This window comes from Panthera onca, chromosome D1 (assembly GCF_046562875.1).
Source record: "Panthera onca isolate mPanOnc1 chromosome D1, mPanOnc1 haplotype 2, whole genome shotgun sequence".
NCBI classification, from domain to species: Eukaryota; Metazoa; Chordata; class Mammalia; order Carnivora; family Felidae; genus Panthera; species Panthera onca.
The window spans coordinates 8,243,801-8,263,432 of NC_138348.1; the positions used below are offsets into that span (position 1 = coordinate 8,243,801).

Genomic DNA, 19,632 nt, shown 5'->3' on the forward strand with positions numbered 1-19,632 from the left:
CGGCCCGCCGCGGGTCCGCCCCCGACCCCGCGCGGCCAATCGCGCGTGGCCCCGCCCCGGGCACGCGGCTCCGCTAGCCTCCCGGGGACCCGCAGGGCTGCGGGGAGGGCCGCGGGCTCCCGGCCGCCCTCCAGCGCGGAGGCGGGGCTTGCCGGCGGGCGGGAGAGGCCCCCAGACCCCGCGGGCGGGGGGCGCCCTCCCGGGCGGGGGGCGCCCTCCCTCGAGCTGCCGGTCGGCACGCTCGCGGGCGTCCGGAGCGCTACCGGGTGCCCTGGGGTTGTGTTCGGGGTCGCTTTTGCCTTTCCTGGCACAAACCTGCCTCCGCCAGAAGATGCCCCGGGCGGGAAAAGAACCGGCGGGGCAGTGAGCGGGGCCTCGGCGTGGGAAGGAAAGAGGGCGGGGGTGGGGTGGGGTGGGGAGACTGAATTCCTTCGGATTTTTGCCAGCCTTGTGACCTTGGGCACCTTATCTGCTTTCTTAGACTATCTCATCCTTTCTCTCAGAAAACATTGTGGAACCTTCTGGACAAGGGGGTGCAAAGAAGGAAAAGCCAAGTGGAGTGTGGGCACACGCAGACCACCCCGATGGTGTTGATTTCCATGACTTAAATGTGAGTCGAGAGATTTGGAGCCTCCCCAAGGTCACACAAATCTTTGAGAGCCCCAAGACCAGAGTCCGGTTGCCATGACACTGCGACATCATAATCCTACTTTGGGGGAGCTTTTATGGGCATCTCCCTCTGCTGTGGGAGCTCTGGTGACATTTCAGCTGGGAAAATGTCTGACCCTGGAAATGCATCTTAAAATGCCACCGTATCAGACCAGACACTCCTCCATTTGTCCCTCCAGTTAAGGAGTGCTGGGGAGCTTGTTGTGTTTGCTAATCTCTGGGATGCCTCCCTGTCCCCTGTTGGACTTGGCCCGTCCTTCCAACCCCCCTCCCCCACAGGTGTCACCAATACCCTGCATTAAGTTCTTTGTTTCAGGTAGAGTGGTTCCTGTTTTCCCCGTTGGACCCCGAGTGATACACCCAATATTATACCAGGCACTTTGTCTTCACAAGTCTTAAGTGGTATTGTTCCCATTTTACAGAGCAGGAAGTTGAGGCCTAAAGGGTTAAATTATTTGCCCAAGGTAATATAGCAAGAATCCTATTTCATCAAGTCTAAGGTGAGCATTTTCCCTACATTTTAACATCCTTGGAATGGGAATGCTTTCTATCATGGACATCATTGTGAAGTTTTCAGAATATGGAGAAAGTTTAAGATCGCCCTTCTGATAGATAATCAGACTGTGATGTTACCAGCAAAATTAGAATGAGACATAGGTGAGGCCACTTTGTGACCACAAAGATGACTCAGTGATTGCTGCTGCTTTTTTTTTTTTTTTTTTTGGTAATATTTATTCATTTTTGAGAGAGAGAGAGAACGCGCGTGTGCGCGCGCAAGCTGGAGGAGGGACGGAGAGACGGAGACATAGAATCTGAAGTAGGCTCCAGGCTCCGAGCTGTCACCACAGAGCCCCACGAGGGGCTTGAACCCGCTTGAACTGTGAGATCACGAGCTGAGCTACAGTTGGACGCCCAACCAATCTGAGCCACCGAGGCGCCCTGCTGCTTCTTTATCAGATCGGAGATAACACTAATCCTGCTTACATCCTCCTGTTTCCTAGAGGATACTCAGTCTCTAAAATGCCTCTGCTTTTTGACAGCATTCAATCCAGAACTGGTCCCCACTTCCCTAAGTCCTCCACAGAACCATGGAACACAAGCCCCAATGTAAAGAGACTCCTATGAAGACTTCCCCTAGGGTACGTTCTCCTTTACAGCAGCAAGTTAAGTAAACCTAACCTTTTTTTTTTTGATAACAGCTGTGCTCCTGGTGGTCTTTGGTCGGAGGGCCTTGACAACCTTAGCCAATTTAATTTGCCTACATTTTCATTTTTATGTATATGAAGACAAATACGATTAATGTCTCTGTCAAAGTATCAGTAAGTCTGGAAGAGATCTTGAACTATAAAATACAATACAATATGAGAAATCGTGTCAGAATTTGGCAGAGTTTTTTTCTCTTCAATGCTTATTTATTTTGAGGGAAAGACATGGAGCAGGGGAGGGGCAGAGAGAGGGAGGGAGGGAGGGAGAGAGAATCCCAAGCAGGCTTTTTTTGCTGTCGGCGGCGGCACAGAGCCTGATGGGGGACTTGAACTCCCCAACCGTGAGATCATGGCCTGACCTGACATCAAGAGTCGGATGCTTAACCGAGTGAGTCACCCAGGCGCCCCTGGCAGAGTTTTTTTTGTAAGGATACATAAAATAATGTCTTGTCCTGCTAGCACGATATCTTAGATTTAATGAAACATGGTTTGTTGCAAAAGCAGGGCTCAGCTCTGGCTCTGCCTGTCCTGTCCTTGCTCTTTCCATTACAGTTCTGTTCTGCTTCTCTGTGAACTTGAAGTAGTGGGTTTTTGTTTTGTTTTGTTTTGTTTTAATGTTTATTTATTTTTGAGAAAGAGACAGAAGCAGAGACAAAGCGGGGGAGGGGCAGAGAGAGAGAGGGAGCCACAGGATCTGAAGCAGGCTCCAGGCTCCTAGCTGTCAGCACAGAGCCCGATGCGGGTCTCGAACCCATGAACCATGAGATCATGACCCGAGCCAACGTCAGACGCTTTGCTGATTGAGCCACCCAAGCGCTCACTTATTAAATGAACAGAAGGGTAGATACTATTAGCTCCGATATATACATGAAGAAATCAAATCTGAGAGAAATCCGTCCTTTGAGGTCAAGCAGCTTGCAAGCCACAGAGCAATTCCGTCCCACTGCAAAACCAGGGCTCTTTCCCCCTGTCACACCTGCTGCTGAGCCAGCCCTCTCTGCACCGAGCACTTGAGAGGGAGCTCCGGGCCATCTTAGGTGGAATTCTCATCCACCGGCTGCGTAGTCAGAGCCAAATGAGAGCTTGCGGAATCTCTATCGTGGAGATAGTGCCACGCGGAGGAGAGCGGGTAGGCATTTCCTAGATAAGGACGTCTGTAACTTGTCTTTGGGCTTTGTGAATTTGGCTTCGGAATATGAGATTCCTCAAACAGGAAGGGCAGCCTGGAGATAGGAGAGTTGGGGACGAACTGCCTGTTTCCAGCAATTTGCTGCTCCAGGCTACTCTCCATAATGTCTCCTGGGCTAGAGGCCCAAGCTGGGATGAAGCATTTCCTTGGGGTACAGCTTTTACTATCGGTGGCATTTTAAGCCTCCGTGCTGAGTGGGGACAGTGAATGGGGTGCTGCAGGAAATAAAGGAGCTCTAAATGTGGAGAGGGCCGTTGACGACTAAGAAAGCGGGTGCATGTGTGGCTTTGCTCCTAACTTGGCATTTTGTAGTGGCCTTCAGCAAAAGCCGTAATAAATATCCGTCCATGCTCTTCGGCTCAGTAATCCCATTGCCAAGAGTTACCCTGAAGTCCTCCCAAAGAAGAAAGATAATGACTCAACGCAGATACAGCAGCGTTTGCCACTTGCACTACTCAATCCTTAAAACTTAGGACACTCTTACTCCTGGGTGACATTTTACTTAGTTCTTGCAGGTAGTCACATGTCCCCTTCCCTTGGCTCTGGACTCAGTTGGGACAGCTCTGCTATGAAATGGGCATAAGGGGCACAGCACACTGTGATGGTTTGTTTCATGTCTCAGTCCCTTGTGGGCTGTGGGCGCCTGGAGGGGCAGGTCCATCTTTCTGTCCATCTTTCTAGTTCCAGCATGGGCCCAGGGGCTGTGGTAGCCCCAGCTTGGAGCCTGTATGTCAGGGCTCTTGTTGCAAAAATGTCAACTCAAAGTAGCTCAAACAAAATGGATTTGTTGACTCTTGGATTTCAAGGAAGGGCTGAATACCCAATCATCGGAAGAGCAGGGACACGGGCAGGCTCTGGGGATAACTGGACCCAGGAAATGAATGCCACTAGGACATTCTTTTCACCTCTGGCCTCTGCCTCTTTCTGTATATCAGCTTTATTTTCTCCTTAGAGATAGGGTTTTCCCAAATAGCAGGTGATATGGTCGCTATTTCCATAGACAAACTTGTAACTCTGTGTTTCAAACCCCCTTTCCCCTCCACTGGCCACATGTGCTACTGTGCTGGCCTCTGTAGGACACACTCATATCACCAAATGACTTCTGGCCCTGTACTTTGGTGCCAGTAAATGAGCTGAGTGAGCTTAGTGGGCAAGAGAATTTCTGGAAGCCATTCTTACTGAGGACAGCTATCAATAACTATATAGGGCAGTGGCTACGAACTATGTAAATCTATAGCAGTAAACCACCTCTCCCGAACTGCTGAAACATCACTGAACTCAGCAGTTGGAAAATGCCAACAACTGGGCCATCTCTGCTTGATCTGAGGGGAAGAATGGGAGAAAAGAAGGCAAAAACAAACAAAAAAAAAAAACAAGCAAAACCCTCAGCCAATCAATGCAATAAGAATTTGGGGGATGAATGAATACAATAGTAAAATACTAGAAATAACCACAATGTCTAACAACAGGAACCGGCTAACAAATGATGGTGTGTTAGCACCAAAAAGAGTAGATAATCCAGATTGTAACAACCTGGAAAAGCATTTATGAAATAATGTTAAGTGTGCAAACCAACAAACACGTAGGCTGTGATTATGTTGAAGCAAAAAATGGAGTAACATTGATACAGATCAAAAGTAAACATGAAGGGGGGTACCTGGGTGATTCTTGATTTCAGCTCAGGTCATGATCAGGGTCGTGGGATCAAGCCCCGTGTCGGGCTCTATACTGAGTGTGGAGCCTGCTTAAGATTCTCTCTGTCTCTCTTTGCCCCTCTTCCCCACTCGAGTTCTCTCTTTCTCACTCTAAAAAAAAAAAAAAAAAAAAAGTAAACATGAGAAACAGAAATAAATGTGTTGTGATAACAGAATGATTGATGAAAATGTTCATTAACACATGCAAAATGTTGTGAGTGCTCTACGATTCACACAAACATTAGAATAATTTATTTTTTAGGGGCGCCTGGGTGACTCGGTTGAATGTCCGACTTTGGCTCAGGTCATGATCTCTTGGTCCGTGAGTTCGAGCCCCGTGTTGGGCTCTGTGCTGACAGCTCAGAGCCTGGAGCCTGCTTCGGACTCTGTGCCTCCCTTTCTCTCTGCCCCTCCCCTGCTCCCGCTCTGTCTCTCTCTCTCTCAAAAATAAACATTAAAAAATATTTTTCTAAAAAGAAATATGATCTATGTTTTAAAAATGTTTTATTTATTTTTGAGAGAGAGAGTGTGAGTGGGGGAGGGGCAGAGAGAGAGGGAGACAGAGGATCCTAAGCAGTCAGTGCTAACAGCAGCGAGCCCGACGCGGGGCTCGAACTCGCGAACCGTGACACCGTGACCTGAGCTGAAGCTAGATGCTCAACCGGCTGAGCCCCCCCAGGCACCCCTGATCTATGTTTTTATATAGGAAGGTATGCGTGAGATTTTAACTGGCAATAGAGATTACAAAACTATGTATATCGTGATCCTGATTTTTTTTTTTTTCTATTTCTGGGTATCTTTCTTTTTCTTTCTTTTTTTTTTTTTATCGTGATCCTGATTATGTCAGAAAAAGCACCAGAGTGGTTACCTATATGCAGGAATGAACAGGAAGCTATTAACGTTGGTTAACCCTGGATGGTGGGATTATGGCTCATTTTCACATCTTAAAGTTTTTTTTCCATCTGTAGTCTTTCGCGTCTGTAGTTTTACTTGTAGAATCACGATTTTAAGGATAGTAATTCCTACTAAAGGAAGAAAAGATCCCAATGCAGCAGACACTAGACAGATGTCTCATAAGGCAGGAATGGCAAGTATTTGGCCCAGTAGCTGTGGTGAACTGGCTTGTTTTCAACTATTTCGCTCCCCCTGTAATAAGATTACACGCCCAGCCTCGTTACCTTGAGACTTTTCAGTGCCTCTTACTCGGCGGGGAATACCTTCCCATCCCACTGACTTTGGGCTTGGCAACGTGACTTGCCCTGGCCAGGAGAGAGTGAGCTAGCGTGAAGTAAGCGATATCCTAGCCGAGGCTTTGTGGGTATTGGCGTGCTGTGGGTTGGCCCCTCCTGGCGTGTGCCGTCCACCATGACAAGAGCACGCTGCCCCTCCAGCCTGGGTCCTGGAATGGGAGACACCCCAGTGTGCCCGAGCCCAGCTGGCCTAGGAGAGGCGCCGTTGACCCACAGACCTGTGAGCGAGAAGTAAACACTTGCTTTCGTAAATCACTGCGTTTCAGGGTTTGTTACGCAGCGTTGCCACAACAAGCTAATGCTTCCAGACCTTGTGTCCTCTCCCCAACACCCTGGTTATTATTATTTTTTAAATGTTACAGGGCTGAGGGTGGCATGAGGGGGACAAGCCTTCTTGGTTTGCCCGGGTGACAGAGGGGTTTCCTGGCATGTGGGGCATTCAGGTTATTAAAAATAGCTTTAGGAGGGGCGCCTGGGTGGCTCAGTCGGTTAAGCGTCCGACTTCGGCTCAGGTCATGATCTCGCGGTCTGTGAGTTCGAGCCCCGCCGTCGGGCTCTGTGCTGACAGCTCAGAGCCTGGAGCCTGTTTCAGATTCTGTGTCTCCCTCTCGCTGACCCTCCCCTGTTCATGCTGTCTCTCTCTGTCTCAAAAATAAAATAAAAACGTTAAAAAAAAATTTTTAAATTTAGGAGATATAATTTACATTCCGTAAAATTCACGCATCTAAAGCGTACAATTCCGTGTGCAATCTACATCACTACAGTATGATTTCAGAACATTTTCGTTCCTCTTGAAAGAAACCCCATACCCACTAGCGGTCACTACCCATTGTCCATCGCCGCCCCCCCCCCCCCCCCATCTACTTACTGTCTCTATACATTTGCATATTCTGGGCACTTCGTATAAAGGGAATCATATAGTATTGGCCTTTTGTGATTGGCTTTTTTGTGTGTGATTGGCTTTTAATTAGCAAAATGTTTCCCAAGTTCATTCCTCTAACATGTATCAGTGCTTTTTTTTTAATGTTTATTTTATTATTTTTGAGAGAGAGCGAGAGAGAGACAGAGCGTGAGCAGGGGAGGGGCAGAGAGGGAGAGGGCGACATAGAATCTGAAACAGGCTCCAGGCTCTGAGCCGTCAGCCCAGAGCCCCCTGTGGGGCTCGAACTCGGGAACGGAGAGATCATGACCTGAGCCGAAGTCAGACGCTTTACCCACTGAGCCACCCAGGCGCCCAGTCCTTCATTTCTTTTTTTTTTTTGCTGGGCCATATTCAGTTGTAGATACATACCACGTTTTGTTTGATGATAGACATTTGAGTCGTTTCGACCTTTTGGCTATGGTGCTACTGTGAACATACGTGCACAAGTTTTTATTTGGACATCTGTTTTCAGTTCTTTTGGGTACGAACCTGGGAGTGGAATTGCTGGGTCATATGCTAGTTCTACGTTGAACTTTTTGAGGAATTGCCAAAATGTGCTTCCACAGCGGCTGCGCCCCGCATTCCCACCGGCAACGTAGGAGAGATCCGATTTCCCCACGACCTTGCCCACACTTGTTATCGTCCATCGGTTATAGTATAGCCATCCTGCCAGCTGTGTGGTGTATCTCAGAGGTTTGATTTGCATTGTCCTAATGACTAATGATGGTAAACATTTTTTAAAGGTAAATTCTACTCCCCCCCCCCCCCCCCCGCCAGAGGACTCAAACTCACGACTCCAAGATCGAGAATTGCAGGTTCTACTGACTGAGTCGGTCAGGCGCCCCAACATCTTTTCACGATTGTATATCTTCTTTGGGAAAATGTCTGTTCAAATCCTCGGCTCATTTTTAAATTGGGTTTATTCGTCTTTGTATTGTTGAGTTGTAAGAGTTCATTATATATTCTGGATGCTAGACCCTTATCTCTCATGTGATTCGTAAATATTTTCTATTCTGTGGCTTTTCCTTCTACTCTCTCTCTCTCTCTCTTTAATATTTCTTTTATTAGAAAGTGCTTATTTATTTATCTGGAGAGAGAGAGAGGGCGCGTGCACACGTGGAAGCTGGGGAGGGGCAGAGAGAGAAAGAGAGAGAGAGAATCCCAAGCAGGCTCTGCTCTGGCAGCACAGAGCCCGATGTGGGGCTCCAGCTCACAAACCATGAGATCATGACCTGAGCCAAGATCAAGAGTCAGGTGCCCAACTGACTGAGTCACCCAGCTGCTCCTTCCGTCTACTCTCTTAGAGGTATTGTTGGCAGCACAAATGTTTGTAATGTCGGTGTGAGCCAATTTCTGTCTTTTCCCCTTGGTCCGTTGTGCTTTTGGTGGTCTATCTACCGACCTCCTTGATCACAGTAGACGTCTCTAAGCAGTTTTGGTTTTCTTTCTCACTGAACTTGGATGCCACCTACCCTGGACTTTGTTCCCTTGACATTGTTTTATAGGTTAAGTGGTAAAATCCCAAGCACTGGAGACAATCTGTGTGGGTTCAAATCCCCACTAGTGTTACCACTTATCGATGGTGGCCCTCGGTGACTTCAGTGTCACTTACCGAGTGGGCGGAATGCTGGGGGTAGGTGAGAGAAATCGAGAAGGGGATAGATGAGGAAGGTAATGGATGGATCTCATTCCCTGAATCCTCTTGTAGTAGACTGGACTGAATGGAGTGGGGCCGAGAATTCTGGAAGCAGACTTTCCAGGAACGGTCTTGTGCGTAACTTCAGATCTTCTCAGCCACACCTCATTTCCAAGCTACAACCAGTGCTTTAAAACAACAACAACAACAACAACAACAACAACTTTTTTAACGTTTATTTATTTTTGAGAGACAGAGTGTGAGCAGGGGAGGGGCAGAGGGAGACACAGAATCCCAAGCAGGCTCCAGGCTCTGAGCTGTCAGCACAGAGCCCGACGCGAGGCTCGAACTCATGAACTGTGAGATCATGGCCTGAGCTGAAGTCAAATGCTCAACCGACTGAGCCACCCAGGCGCCCCCAGCTATAGCCCGTCCTAGGCAGGCTTCGTCAACTTCATGTAGGCACAACCTGATTGCCCCTTGCCCGCACCTTGTACCTTTCGCTTTTTGCTCTGGGGTTCCTCTGACACCTCAGTGGGAGACATTGTGGGACCTTACTCAGCGCTAACACATGTGCATCCTAAAAGGGGGTGGCCTAGGGAACCATCAGTGACCAATAGGGATGGGAGCTGATGAATGAACAAACGTCTCTCGTTCTGTTTCCCCAGAGGGTACCAAAGACAGGGTGAAGGGTACTGAGGGTATAAGACAACAGCTGTTCACTTTTTTCTACAAAATCAGAACCTATAGAAAGATTCCAGGAAGCTACACTTGTAACAAGCCCTATGGGTGATTCCTACACATACAGAAAGTTTGCAAAACACCGAATTAGGCCATTTTCAGGAGGAATTTACAGTCTAAAGGGAGCGAAGGTTACGATTCTGGCTCACATGAACCTTCCCTTGTGTCCCACGGAGAAGTAGCATGTGACTCGAGACTTCTTCCCATCTTTGTCTTGATGGATGGTTCTCTTCTGACTGCTTTCCGGTGATCAGGTTCACCCTGCGTGTGCACATGAACTTCCTTCTCAGTCTCTAAGACAACTTCTTTCTTCCTAAGGAAGACTCCACCCCTTTCCACAGGGGGAGATTTTGCTTCTGTGTTCCTTCCTGCATCCTGTTGTCTAGAGTGGGTCCTGGGCTTCAGTGGGAAGGTCGCTGATGTTCACTTCCTGCCAGGCCGGGCAAGCTCTGAGTGATGGCCTCTGGCACCCAGAGCAGAGACGAGTGTGGTGAACCCACCAATTCTAACCCGGCTGGAAGAGCAAAAGCCGCAGAGCCCGCTGGTTCCCTTGTTAGGTTTCTTCTTAAGTAAGCACATCTTTCAACCCCCACTGTCAAAATTTCTGGAGGCAGTAAGTATAAATCTGTATCTAAAAAGACATCCCTCTGCCCATTTGCATGGCTCTCAACTTATCTTTTCAGATGAAGTTCCTTCCTGCGTCGCCTGGGTCCGTTATCAATCCAAGCCTACTTTTTTTTTTTTTAAGTTTGTTTGTTGTAAGAGAGAGAGAGAGAGAGAGTACACGTTTGCACACGTGGGGGTAGGGCAGAGAGAGAGGGAGAGGAAGAATCCTGAGTGGGCTCTGTGCTGTCAGTGTGGAGCCCGATGTGGGGCTCAATCTCACAAACCCCGAGGTCATCACTTGAGCCCAAATCCAGAGTTGGATGCTTAACCAACTGAGCCACCCAGGTGCCCCTAGCCATATCTACCTTTTTTTTTTTTTTTTAATGTTTATTTATTTTTGAGAGAGAGACAGAGTGTAAGCAGGGGAGGGACAGAGGATCGGAAGCAGGATCTGCGCTGACAGCAGCAAGCCTGATGTGGGGCCTGAACTCACGAACTGCGAGATCATGACCTGAGCCAAAGTCAGACGCTCAACCAACTGAGCCACTCAGGTGCCCCATACCTACCTTTTTTTTTAGACTTTTTTTTTTTTTAATGTTTATTTACTTTTGAGAGAGAGAGAGAGAGCACAAGTGGGGGAGACGCAGAGAGAGAGGGACACACAGAATCCAAAGCAGGCTCCTGGGCCGAAGTCTGCTGCTTAACCATCTGAGCCACCCAGGCACCCTGCCCCCATACCTACTTTTATTAGCTGCTTGGTTAATTGCCCAGGGAGTGGTACCAGCAGTCATTAAAGTCTTTCCATTTACAGTCTACCTCTGATAACGTTGACAGTGATGGGATTTGGGGATTCGAGGACCAGAATAACGTAGTGGATCTGGTTTTGGCCTCGGGCAGAAGAATGGGCTCCACAATTTCTGTAAGAGGGACCATGCTTTGCCCCTGCTTGGCTCCCAGTTACTCCAGGATAAAGTCCAAACTTATGACATACAAGTCTTTCATGATCTGACCCCTGCTTGTTTCCTGCATCACTTAGAACTTTTCCATTGCAGACGATAGAAACCAAATGCAAACTGGGTCAAGTGAAAAAGAGAAAGCGTTGGCCCATGTATCAGAAAAACCCCGAGCTGACTTCAGGCATCGCTGGATTCAGGAGCACACATGATATTTTCAGGAGTGTCATTATCTCTCCATCTCCGGGTTCGATCTTCTGCCTTGGGTTTGTTTTCAGGCAGAATCCACTATCTGGTGGCAAAGATGAACATCACAGCTGATGTGGAGAACAAAGGCAAAAGAAAAAGAAATTAAGCTTCCTTACAACTTACAGACAGGCAGAGTGACCTTCCTCAAGGAGCGCAGCTGCCTCAATGTCAATACACTGCTAGAGGCAAAAGGCAACCTTAGTTTGACATTAGCCTGACTCCCAGGATCTTGTAAAAACTCCCTTTGGAAACTTCCTTTATCTCTCCCCCACAAAGATATATGTTAACAATCATCCTGTAAACATAGGGCCCTCTGATATACATCTGAGGGGTCTCACGACTAAGAGTTTACTGGGCTGTAGTAAACGACCTGTTCCTAACAACAGCTAGCCCCTCAAGATCCTGGAAACCTGGCTTCCAAATTCCTTAGAGGTTTACACTATCCCTACCCCCTCCCAACTTGAAAGTATATAATCAGTCGCTGCTCACAATTTGGGTGCAACCCTTTCTGCCCATGGGTCCTGTCCCCGTGCTTTAATAAAACCATCCTTTTTGTACCAGAGACATCTCAAGAATTCTCTCTTGACTGTTCACTCCCGGACCCCAACATTTCCCATCATTTCGGTGCCCGATGTGCAGCCTGAGTCTTCTCATCTGGACTCCGAGCCTTAAAACCCAACTGGGGACGATTTCCTAGGGAAATCGGCTGTGAAGACCACGTGTGTTAGAACGTTGTTTAGACCATGATTCATCTCTATCTTTACTGATTTCTGTCAATGTCCCCTACTAACTACTTAAATTACAAAACGGTAATTTTCCTTTGTAAAACTTTTCTAGTGTTCTCCATGGGTTAAAAACAGCAGGTTCGTCATGGCATGGCACAACACAGTATGTCGGTCCATTCACCGGCACCCATTTGCAGCCTAGGGTGCAACAGGGAATCGGAGGGATGTTGGCAATCCCTCCTACTGGGCCTTTATGGCAGGCAAGATGGCGATCAGTAGTGATTTCGTTTGAGGGATGCCTTGGGTCACTTTGACACCAGGAACCTCTGACATATCCTGCACGTGGGATGCCACCCTGGAGTCAGGGGGAATTTTTTGGGTAATGGACCTTCTCTAGCCTTCTTCTTTGGTTCTCAAGGACTCTCCCTTGGGATGCCTTTTAACCCACTGGGAATAATTCATATTGTAAAAGTTAAAAAGTCTGATCTTCTGTAACACTGCATGGCCTTAGTATGATTTATCAGTCAGATCTCTTCTGCAGGAAATGGGGCCAATGGACTGAGATACTCTATGTCCAGGACTTCATGGCCCTAAATCATGACCCCAATCTAAGGTCCCCTTGCAAACTGTGTTTGGCCACAAACCTGGCTGATAAACTCCCTTCTTACATACTGGATGATAATTAAATAGGCCTCCTCCTGATAGAATCCAGGTTGCTGGAGGAAATACAGGTTCTCATTTGGGGGCCAAAGGAAGGGGACGCTGACCTTCTTTCACTGTTCCTCCTCCTAATAGATGCAGGGGCTTCTTCCTCATTCATTTCCCCGGTTAATGTCTATGATAATTGGAGCCAACTGTGGTTAGTCTACCTCGGGCCAGGGACTTTAAGGAATATTCCCAAGCAGCTGCTAAAACTCCCTTTGTTTGAGGGAAGTTCCCTGTGTTCTCTGGCCCAACATGGATTGCCTAATTCCATTTGTTGAGGGAAAAGCAAGCAAACAAATATGGCATCTGCTCATCTGTCCGAGCTGACAAACTTTAGAACAAGGAATCCTCTTTCTCTGTCCTCTGGCACCACCTCGAATCTTCTGCCTCCTCCTCCCCCTCCTCCTGTTGCTGCACCCCTTGGGTGATACCTGCATAACTGGCTTGGTCCCTCTGGCACTCTCAACTCCTGCTCCTCCTCCCCTCGCTGTCAAGGAGCAAAGACCCTTGGACTTTCACCACCCACTTCAGATTTCCCCACTGGTGTCCCAGGTAAAATCTGACAATGGGGAACAAATTGACTGACTTTCAAGTGGACCTAGGTGGAACATAATTCGGGACTTAAACTAATTTAAGTTTGTTGGGTTAATTAATATAGACATGTTTTTAGAATTATCAGCATTACATATGAAATTTTTATTCTATCCTGGCTTACTGAAGGTCAAATAAGCCCGTGTTATCTCTGTTGCAGTTTGTCGGCAAAACGATGACTTATCAACAATCAAGATGATGGTTGATTTTGTCTGTATTAAAGTTTTCTTGGGTAATTGTTAAGACAGCTTGAAGCTTTGCTTGGATGATAAATCAGGTTGAATTCATTGGACATCTAAGTCTTTTCCAAAGGAGATAATATACTAAAGCATTGATTACTGAACATAAGATTTCTCTGCTTTTGACTTCTTATTGCAAAGAAACTTAGAATATCTGAGTGTTGGAAAACATGCTTTGTGCTTAATTGATTCATAAATTTGCCATCCAAAGAATTCTGGTGTAACAGTTCACAAATGGTTACTACTTAGTTTTCCCTAGAGACTAAGGTTTCTAAGAGTTAAAATTCTCCTAAATGTAATTAAGACTGATGGAAACAAGGGAAGCAATTCTGTATGTAGGAAAGTAGAAAATGTGTAAGAAAGATGTAAGGAATGGGAATACATTTTTATCTGATTATTTTTTAAATTTAAATGTTAGTTAACATACAGTGCACTATTGGTTTCAGAAGTAGAATTCAGTGACTCATTACTTACATACAACACCCAGTGCTCATCACAACAGGTGCCCTCCTTAGTGCCCATCATCCATCTAGCCCGTCTCCCACCCACCTCCTCTCCATCAACCCTCAGTTTGTTCTCTATTGTTAAGAGTCTCTTGGAATTTGTTTCCCTTCCTTCTTTCCCCCACCATATGTTCATCTCTTTTGTTTCTTAAATGCCACATATGAGTAAAATCATATGATATTTATCTTTCTCTGGTTGGCTTATTCCATTCAGCATGATACATTCTAGCTCCCTCCATGTCATTGCATATGGCAAGATTTCATTCTTTTTCATGGCTGACTTACACACACGCCACATCTTCTTTACGTGTTTATCAGCCGATGGACACGTTTGGGCTCTCTCCATAGTTTGACTATTGTTGATAATATGCTCTAAACACTGGAGTGCATGTATCTCTTCAAATCTGTATTTTTGTGTCCTTTGGGTAAATACCTAACATTGCAATTGCTAGATCATAGGGTAGCTCTATTTTTAGTTTTTTTGAGGAAACTCCATACTGTTCTCCAGAGTGGCTGCACCAGTTTTCATTACTACCAACAGTGCAAGAGGGTTCCCCTTTTTCTGCATCCCCACCAATCCCTGTTGTTTCTTGTGTTAATTTTAGCCATTCTAACAGGTGTGAGGTGGTATCTCATTGTGGTTTTGTAGTTCCCTGATGATGAGTGATGTTGAGCATCTTTTCATGTGTTTGTTAGCCATCTGGATGTCTTCTTTGGAAAAGTGTCTATTCATGTCTTCTGCCCATTTCTTAATAGTTTGTTTGTTTTTTGGGTGTTAAGTTTGATAAGTTCTTATAGATTTTGGATACTAACCATTTATCAGATATGTCATTTACAAATATCTTCTCCCATTCCATAGGCTGCCTTTTAGTTTACTTGATTGTTTCCTTCTCTGTGCAGAAGTTTTTTTTTTTTTTTAAGTTTATTTATTTATTTTGAGAGAGAGAGACAGCAGGAAGGGGCAGAGAGAAAGGGAGAGAAAGAATCCCAAACAGATTCTATGCTGTCAACACAGAGCCCGATGCAGGGCTCTATCCCACAAACTGTGAGATCGTGACCTGAGCCAAGATGAAGAGTCAGATGCTTAACCGACTGAGCTACACAGGCATTCCCAGAAGCTTTTTGTCTTGATGAAGTCTCGGTAGTTCATGTTTTCTTTTGTTTCCCTTGCATTCAGTGACATGTCTAGTAAGGAGTTGCTCCAGCCGAGGTCAAGGAGGTTGCTGCCTGTGTTCTCCTCTAGGATTTTGATGGTTTCTTATCTCACATTTAGGTCTTTCATTCATTTTGAATTTATTTTTGTGTATGGTGTAAGAAAGTGGTCCACTTCCATTCTTCTGCATGTTGATGTCTAGTTTTCCCAACTCCATTTGTTGAAGAGACTGTCTTTTTTCCATTGGATATTCTTTTCTGCTTTGTCAAAGATTAGTTGACCATGTAGTTGTGGGTCTACTTCTAGGTTTTCTATTGGGAATACATTTTTGTTGAAGGAAAAAGAAAGTAATTTTGTCCTAAAATGAGACTGGTTGTTTGGAGAGAAATGGCTTGGGGGAAAAATCTGAATGCAAAAGACAATTGTAGGAGTTTTGTGAATGGAAATCATTGGAAAGGAATTTTATGTATGGTCAGGATGAACCAAGGTTGAAATAAATGGATTTCATTTATTTTATTTTATTTTCTTGAGAGAGGGGGAGAGAGAATGAGTGGGGCAGGAGCAGAGAGAGAGGGTGAGAGAATCTTAAGCAAGCTCCACTCCCATCATGGAGCCCGACTTGGGACTCCATCTCATGACCGTGAGATCATGACCTGAGCTGAAATCAAGAATGGAACGCTTAACCAACTGAGCCATCCAGGTCCTTCAAAATAAATGTTTTAAAAAATACACTGGTATAGGTGTACCTGGGTAGCTCAGTCGGTTGAACATCTGACTCTTGATTTTGGCTCAGGTCATGATCCCAGGGTTGTGGGATCAAGCCCTGTGTTGGGCTCTGCACTGAGCATGGAGGCTGCCTAAGATGCTCTCTCTCTCCCTTTGCCTTTCTCCCCCGCTGGTGCTCTCTCTCTCTCTCTCTCTCTCTCTCTCTCTCTCTCTCTCTCTCAAGATAAAAATAAAAATAAATGCACTAGTATAAGATTAAATTTCTGCTTTCTGTCTATTAAAAAGGCAATGTTTTCTTGGATTGTTTTTCTGCCCTTGATAAGAAAATGTAAATAACGTTATTTTCTCTTTCCCCAGGAAAACCAGTTTCTATGTTTGTGTCACAGAAATAACTAAGTTTCCTTGTCATTTACATCATAATGAACTCTCATATCAGATCGTTAACAATGCCCATTTCCAAGGTTTTTTATTTTTATTTTTTGTCATTTATAGTTATTGTTCTGATGCTCTTGCAAAATAAGTTTCACTTTCAAGGAGATTCATAAAAAAGGCTTTTGACAAATACAGGTTTTTTTATATCTTTAAGATCATAAAACTAAAATAGGTAAGAATTTCCAGAACTAAAAAGCTGCATTCAAACTGAACAAGAATTAGTAACATGGGACTAAATAAATTGAGGAAGATGCTTATAATTTTGTGACTCTTGTTTGAAACATTGCTGGTTCTCTAGTGTTTGCTCTTGCAGATTAAGGAAATTTTCTCTTATCTATGACTTACATAAATATGATAAAATATTCATTTATGAATGAATTGAAGTTTTTTAACTTTCCTCTCTACCTGAACCCTCTAGAATTCAGAAAAGTCTCAGTGAGTTTTCTTTCTTCCATGGCAATCGTGGTTATTGGCATAAGTTCAATAAGAATTTGTTCTCGTTAAAGGACACCATTGGAAACATTGGTTATTTTACCAAGGCTTTGACTGGAATGTCATATTTGAGACACATGCATAGACCCAGATAGGACCAAACAGCTTTAAGGAATTAAGATTGACCTTATGGAACCAATAAAGCCCCCTGGAATGTTGGCCTGATACCTTGCTTACAAGGGTTTGTGGCCCCCTTACCAGGTGAATAAAGATTGTCACTTCCTGGCAGGTGCAGGAATCTCAGGATATTTTGGGGACCTCAAGAAGAGGAATTCACCCAAATCTGCAAATATTTGTAGGCATGTCTCATGGCAAGTACTTGGCTTAGCTTCTGGCCTAGAGGGGCTACTAAGAGTTCCACTTATGAAAAGTTCTAGCAAAGCATATTTTAACAACATCTATATGACCAGTTACTATTCTTGTTGAACTGATGTAAATAATTAGGCCAGGTTGTTAAATTTGGACTTGTTTTGCAAACAAATTAGTCTTGATTTGGCTATCTCTGGAAATAAGGGTGATTATGAAAAGAAAATTCTTTCTTTCTTTCTTTCTTTCTTTCTTTCTTTCTTTCTTTCTTCTTTCCTTCTTTCTTTCCTCTTTTCTTTCTTTCTTTCTTTCTTTCCTCTTTCCCTTCTTTTCTTTCTTTCTTTCTTTCTTTCTTTCTTTCTTTCTTTCTTTCTTTCTTTCAGAGGCTTCATGCCCAGTGCAGAGTCCAAGATGGGGCTTGAACTCACGAACCTGAGATCAAGATCTGAGCTGAAATAAAGAGTTGGATGCCTAGCTGACCGAGCCATACAGGTGGCTGAAACAAAATTATGTTTCAATAACACACCTTTGCAAATGCTAAATTCTAGTTCTGATTGTCTTTGAATGTTTGTTGTTTGCCTAAACTAGACAACTTGAAGTCAACTTCAGAGAAATGGCCACAATGGCTCATATATAAATAACCTTTGTGCTTGTTATTCTGTGGAATAACAGGACCCCATGGGCATATGATTATTTGAGCAGCTGGAAAATGGGATGAATTCCCCAACAACTGTATAACTCAACTATCACCTTGACCAATTCTATGTGTCTAGGATGACAAAATCACTCCTTAAAAGCCAGAGTATACCCCACACCATGGGGTTGACTATGACTTGTGGTGATAATGGACAGCCCCACTTACCCTATGATTGGATTAGATGATACACTTAGGAATGTCCTCATCTCCTGAGACAGATCGTCTCCCAACTGCCAGTGATTCCAGTTGTAATTAGGATATTGTTAAGGCTAAACCTCAAAGGGAGAGGGCTTCTTCTTCTTTTTTTTTTTTCTTAAAGGCTTATTTATTTTTGAGAGAGAGAGAGAGAGAAGGAGGGTTGGGGGGGGGGGGGTAGAGGATCTGAAGCAGCAAGCCTGATGCAGGGCTCAAACTCACGAACCACAAGATCATGACCTGAGCCGAAGTCGGCTGCTCAACTGACTGAGCCACTCATGTACCCCAAAGAGAGAGGGCTTCTTGATGGTTTTATCCCTTAGCCATATTTGTCCTAGGAGCCATTTCTATTGATGTAAAATTGCAAATAGAGGCTTTAGCCAAGCATATAGAAACCATCTTTATCCAGACCCAACTCATAGTCACCCACAAATTCAGAAGGTGGCCCTCCAAAACCACACGGCCCCTAATATCCTGACTGCAGCTCAAGGAGGCCCAGAATCAGATGGCTGGCTCCTAACAGGGCCCAATGGCTGTGTGACTCTAACCTGTGGCCATGACTCCCTCCAGGCTGGATAGGCCTCTCTACTCTGGGTTTTGCCTGGATGCATAGATGCATGATTAAAACCATTACCAACCCAGCCAACCTTCCAAATTTAAACATAATGGTGGACACATTCTGTGTTTCATTGTATGACCACCTAACATTCCACCTTTATTTCCTTTTGAGAACTGGAGGGTGTCATTTAGCACATGGAAGCTTTTAATAAGTACATGGTCAAAGCCCTAAATGACACTCAAAATAGCATTTACCTATTAAATGCTGAAGTAACACAAACGTGGAAAACAGTTTTACAAAATGGAACGGCGTTAGATGTTTTAACTGCTGTGCAAGGCAGAACTTGTGCTCTCATAAAAACAGAATGCTGTGTATACATTCCAGATTACCACAAAAATATTTCTGGGTTTCTAAATGACATGAATACTTCAATTGGCACTTTAAATGATCCCTCTCTTTCCTTTAATGATTGGTTAAATTCCTGGACCGGAGGAAGATTTTTGTTAACGATCAAAGGACTCTTATTTGGGCTTCTTTTTCTTTTTGTTATTCTAATCATGTTTTGCTGTTTACCCCCACGTCTATCCACCTGATGCCAAGACTCCTTCACTGCCATAACTCCAAGTCGACAGATGATCCTTTCCACTCAGGAAGATCCATATTTCCTGCCTTTTGTAACTCCTATATATAGAAGTCGCCAACTGACCAATGTTGACCCATAGGTAGGAACATCTCTACACCCCTATTCAGCAGGAAGAAGTTACAGAAGATGAGACCTTCCACCCTCAGCAACTTAAAGATTTAAGTGTCAGAATTGTTCAGGGGGGAATGATGTGGAGAACAAAGGCAAAAGAAAAAGAAAAAGAAATTAAACTTCGTTACAACTTACAAGCCATTGCCAAGTACTTGAGACAGGCAGAGTGATCTTCCTCTGGGAGCTTAGCTGCCTCAATGTTCACCGTTTGTTAGAGGCAAAAGGCAACCCTAGCTTGACATTAGCCCAACCTCCAGGATCCTGTAAAAAATCCCTTTGGAAACTTCCTTTATCTCTACCCACCCCACTCCCCCAAGATATACGTTATCGATCATCCCCCAAACATATGGCCCACTGATACACCTGAAGGGTCTCATGACTAAGAGTTTACTAGACAGTAGTAAATGACCCCTCAAGGTCTTAGAAACCTTTCTTCCAAAT

The 19,632-nt window shown here is 45.0% G+C and overlaps 1 long non-coding RNA gene across 1 annotated transcript in view; it reads left to right on the forward strand.

Annotated features, from left to right (window-relative positions):
• Positions 1-126: 126 nt before the first annotated feature.
• Positions 127-19,632, forward strand: part of LOC132661933 (uncharacterized) — a 46,852-nt gene continuing 27,346 nt past the window's right edge. The window contains exons 1-3 of the long non-coding RNA XR_009602456.3: positions 127-363; positions 504-610; positions 1,710-1,808. This is a non-coding gene — a long non-coding RNA (uncharacterized LOC132661933). The remainder of the gene's footprint in view (positions 364-503; positions 611-1,709; positions 1,809-19,632) is intronic.